The following is a 5,831-nucleotide window of genomic DNA, read 5'->3' on the forward strand; positions in this document are numbered from 1 at the left end:
CACATCCGGCAACAACAAGGGGCCATAGAGAGCGGATAGACTGTCTGTGTAACTCTGCCACCTGCTGGACAGGAAGAAGTATAGCTTTCACCATTTGATTGTTATGTTTTTAGCATTGTAATTTCACACCATTTTCTGTTTTTAAATATGCCAGCAATATATAAATACATATATTCAAATATTTATTTAAATACATTGTATGGTCAATTTGCTATCTCAGAATTACAACATGCTAGGTCACAATTATCAATAAATATCAGACAACTAGACTATCATTACAGTTTAATTGAACCCTTTTAAACTCAACTCGAATATGCAGTTGCGTTTTTTAGCTTTGGGGCCTGTCTTGACCATTACGCTACAAATCAACTGAGAGTTGCCTTTCATTTGCTAAACCCTTCCAGTACGGAAAAAGACAGGGCTCTGTTCAAATGGAAGAACCTCTTAGTAGAAAACTGTGACCTGTGAATTGTCTGTGGTAAGCAGATTGAAAACTTGATAGTCAGGGAGCTCTTGCATTGTGTATACTCTGTGGCGCTATAATCACAGAGGTAATCCCTGCCTCATCAGTGGCCAGAAGGATTACATCCATGTCTCTAAACCTCAGGAGGCAATTACATAACACAATTATAGTAATACTAGTTCCTGCTTTGACCTGCAAGAAGGGCCTGCTAATAATTCTTTGTTTGTTCACAGTTATGTATTCCAGATATATCAGAAAATTTATAAATCAGGTTTATCCATTTAAACCGCAGCAAATTGATCAATCACTTGGAGTAAAGCACAGGGTTCACACCCATGAAATCGTGTTTTAATGCTGCACCAGAGAAATTTTGTCATGACAGTGTTCTCCAAAAAAAGAAAACATACTAGACAAATTATACCCTAGGGCTGTTCATCTCAACCAGGAGTGGCAGGAATATTGTTGAGGAACTTTTAGAAAGAAGCCTGTGAGATGCTGGAAATCTGACAGGCCCTTGCGAGCTTTTCAGAGGCCCATGTCAGTAAATCTGTGATGCAGGTTGTTCTGAGTCAGCGATTCTGAGAACTACTGTTTCCAGAGATATTTTCAATCTAATGACCACAGTTGAAATCCACAAAGATTGGGCAATCTGTTGTGATGATCCCTGTCCGGTTGTAAAACTCCCCATTTCCTGACCTGCTGTCTCTTCATTTCATTTAATTTCTGTCTTTCTGCATCCATGTTCATGCTATTACTATATCATATACTGGTTATGTGGATTTATTGCTTGTGTTCTCTGCTTTCCTCATGGATTTGATCGTTTATGCCTCTGTACGGTAACCAAGACCCTGCTGTCTGTCTGTCTCCCCTGGGCCTGGATGAGTTATCACACAGCCCCGGTGTTGTCTCCCACTAACCAGCACTATGTGTCCCTCTAGTGGCACAAATCTGTATTACATATACTCCTCAGTTAATATCTGTTTTTGTATTGCCTGTATGTGAATCTGTGTTCTTGAAATCGAGTACCTGGAAGCTGATTAACACATTTATCAATGACATTTATACTGTTTACTTGGTAAATCAAAGTGGGGGCCTTCAGTCAGTCTCCTTCATGTTTGTAATTATAGCGAAGCGGTTCTGCAGCCAACATTTGAGTTGTCAGGGACATTAACTGAGCAGATTCACAGACCTGATGAGATATTAATAGAATATCAGTTACGAGAATTCATTTGAAGAATGAAGGCAGCATTGTCTTTCTCTTCTGCGTGTTATGCACTGCAAAAAAGCTGACTAAGCAGAGTGGTGTTAGGGGATCTTCCATTCGTTTTAGGAGGGTCCGGGAGAGGTTCATCCCCAACAAAACAATTAACAAGTCAATGAACTGCCTGAAAGCCAATTTAATTAGAACATACTTAAGAACCAAAAGCTTGCCCTTCAGGATGCAGCAATATCATGTCAGATTCTGAAGCCCATGCAGTGAAATGAGAACAGGTCTTATATGACCAAACTCTTCATCAGAACAAATAGCAAGCATGGCAACAGCATTTCTGACACACACACAACACACAAGTAAGCACATACACATATATATATATATATATATATATATATATATAAAGAACATTTATCAGGCCATTGTCGAATGTAGCACTGCTGTAGACTAATGAACATGAAGACTGTTGACCTAACAGAGAAACACTTCAAACAGTTAAGTGTCAGCACACTGAATATCAAATGTAATGTGGCAACCTCAGTGTAGGGTAATGCATTGTTTTTTGAGGGATTTTGTCTGTTTTGGGTTGATTGTTAGCTTTTTTTTTTTCCAAGCAGGGTATCCATCCATCCATCCATCCATTTTCAAAACCGCTTATCCATGTGGGTGCCAAGCAGGGAATGTTTCTAGCTAAATAATTAGGTGAGGGTTGGATTATAAACCTACCAAACTTAGTGGGTCCCAATGGTTGGAGCTGGGAAGCACTGGAATAAAGGGTTGTTTGACTGAGCTAGTGAATAAGTGACTATTTGTTATTCTAGTGTAACAATTATCCCCTTATTAATTAATTTGTTAATTTCCCACTGTGAATGAATCAGAAAGTGGAGACACATCTCCAATATTTGACAGGTGATGAAAACTGCTGTGCAACACTCTCCCCTTCCTTGGCACTTGGTTTCTGATGGTATGTTAGTCACATTGACAGGACGTTCACCTGCAAACATTTCACTCCGGTGCAACGTGGCAATCAGGGCCCTGGAGTTCCAGTGTGATTTTTGGGCAACAAGAAATGCATTTAGAGGGGACACTGGAGAAGTTCAAAAGGCCAACTTGAGGCCAGTAGCATTACCCCTGTCCAGAAATGTTGTTGCGAGTGAGTTTGCCAATGCACCTCTGACTCAACTTCCCAAGACTGGAGAATAAAAGAAGAGGAAAGTGGGACAAGGCACAGAGGATTCGTTTTTAGGAACAATAAAATGGAACAACAGCAAACCCAGCTTGGACAAGCAGCGTGCCGGCTGACACAAGGGACTCTCATGGAGTCGCTGGGGCTTAGAAAGGGGAAGGCAGGCGGTATCATCTGTTTCCCTGTTATTTTCCCTCTTCTTTGCCAAGGATTCAAACACCTAGCTACCATGTCTGGTTAAGGTATGGGGGGGACAAATCTGCACAGCACCATCTTCTGAACTCCATCAACACACCAAGCTAATTTCCGATGTTATTTTCCTTTGGCAAAATTAACAGGGTTCTTATTTTCAGGATGTATTTTTGCTGCTGTGGGCAGTAATGAGAACAGCATTGTCAGCAGCATTAATAGCATTTAGAAACACCCCCCAAAACAATGTGAAACAAAGGAATTCAATTACAGCAGTAGAGGAAGCAGATATTACTTATTTTTATGATGTTATGTAAAGGTTTTACCTGCAACGTCACTAAATTGTATGGCACTTTTGAAATCAGCTGCAAAATAATTGTCCCACACTGTTTTTGAATGAAAATATGTACATGAGAAGTTATATCAGAAAACGTAAGGACGGATCCTGGCTTGCAGGCATTGTGGAAAGTTAAAGGATAGATGTAGTCCTTCACATGGGTTTCATAAACATCTAGGAGCTGGTCAGTGGGTCAGAGGTCAGCTTGTTCAGTGCATTCTCACAGAAGACAGACACTGAAAACTAATATTGGGATCAATGGCAGACATAGCAGAGGGCAAGGCCTAGCTAATGGTTTGACTTGCCTAGCCATTCTGCCAGGTGCTTAAATGTTTAAACGCTGCATAAATAAAGAATGCTTTAATTGTTTTCTTCCATGATTGCAAACACTCTTCATATAAAACATAAATATGAGATTAAACTGGTTAGTAGTCTGGGATTTCTTCCAAGCAGCCTTTAAAGTGAATAAAGTACTCCCATTTCTCTTTGTTAACAATCAGACAATGCCAACAAAATTACTGTCTGCAACAGCCAAATTCTGTTTCAGGACACTATAAATAAATGGTGTTTAAATACACAATAAACACTTGTCCCTATACGGGCTGAATTCAGGAGAGATAGTAAATGCTGACAATCTGAAATGTCGCCGTGCCCTGTTTTGTAAGGACACAAAATAAGTTTATCAATGTCTTTGTGTTGGAAACAAAGCTGCCCAGGTCTAAAAAGGTTCTAAATGAGCTTCGTTGTGTTTTGTTTTGTAATGTGAAGACCCCCCCCCCCCCAAAAAAAAAAAAACATATACTCACATACTCTGGTCAAATGTTTGGCTGCTAACAAACAGGGTGCTGTAACACTGCGGTGGTTCTCCTGACACTGCATTGCTTAGATAGACAGGAATGCAATAATTATGGGAAATTAAATAAAACACCACAGAAAAGCTTTATGGAACAGGACAGGGGGACAAAACAAAAAGAACTGAAAGTTAGCTGAAAATATAAACCAGCACAGCTTCACAGAGTATTACACTCACATGAGAATGATGCAGTAAAGTGCAACGTGGACATGAAAGTGCCTGGCTGGTACTCTCCTCCTGTTGTATATACAGACTCATCTGTCCAACGTTGCCTGATTATCTCATTGATCCACCAGTCAGCAGCTGCATTTCTATAATTATCTGTCCTATGAATCAGATAACAGACAAACAATGCAGAGCAACTGTGAAAATCCAAATGTTTAGAGGTGACAGTATTGCAACACAATAACTCACCAAACTTGTTGCTAACAAAGCATAGGCATAGGCTATAATACAGAAGTCACGCCTTTCTCGTGAAACCTAAGAAAATGCTTTGTTTATTAACAAGAGACAGCCAACTTGTCTTCAACAAAGTCTCATTAACTATAATAATGAAAAAGGAATGATTTTTGATCTTGGGTTAGTCTCTCAATATTGGGAATGTAGGTAAACTATTTTGATTAATAACCTAAATGTTTAGAAAGAAAGTAAACATCCAGGACAAAGATATAAATATTATTTTTGTCTATATATTGATACATATACTGAAAACATAATATAGAGTCTTTTTCAAAGCCGTAAGTTTAACCAATTTCCTTTGCAATTGTGTGTATTAGTTTGAACTGAAATTAAAAACTTTATTTTATTTTCCCAACATTACTTTTAGAAAATGTATGCTGGGAAGTGAATCTCCACTTCCAGGATTGACTCAACCTTTTCCAAGCTGAAGATCCTTGCTAAAACTGTAATGTTTAACATCCTGACTGTTTTTTGAAAGATTACTAAAGAGAAGAGATAATTCTGTGAAATGTGGCATCTGACACATGAAACTAGATACAGACTATGAAACCAGGAATAGGCCTCTAAAGATAACTGAGATTAAAGCCTGCTTGTCTGATACGAACTGTGGATTTCAGAATTAAATTGACACTTTTCAAGAAATATGTGTCTGAAGAGCTTGTACAAATATCTGTCAAAAACGCATTCACCATTTAATGCTAACCTGAGCTGATAAGCACAATAGTTTCAAAGGAGCAGCGGAAATTAAATGATACACATCAGTTGCTTTTTCACCCTTTCAAAATGAGTCCCAGTTTGTCCTCATCATTCATGACACAGTTTCCTTTGTTTTACAGCCCTGTCTTGCAACGGGATACATTTAATTTGTAGTGTGAGGCCTGATTTTGAGAGCAGATAATCTTGATTTGTGAATCTTCATAGCCGGGCACAGGAGAGATGTAATAAACAATATGGACAGAGCAGGGCAGCACTGAGACACTGAGTTAAACCAATTTTGTGGAAAAGTTGTCAATTTCCACTGTTCTTGTTGTTGCTCTGGATGTTCAATTGATAAGACAGAAACTCATTTCACAGTACACAATGGACAAAATCAGTCATAAAAAAAGACAAACAAAATAAAAGCGACAGTCC

This window comes from Amia ocellicauda, chromosome 9, assembly GCF_036373705.1.
Source record: "Amia ocellicauda isolate fAmiCal2 chromosome 9, fAmiCal2.hap1, whole genome shotgun sequence".
NCBI classification, from domain to species: domain Eukaryota; kingdom Metazoa; phylum Chordata; class Actinopteri; order Amiiformes; family Amiidae; genus Amia; species Amia ocellicauda.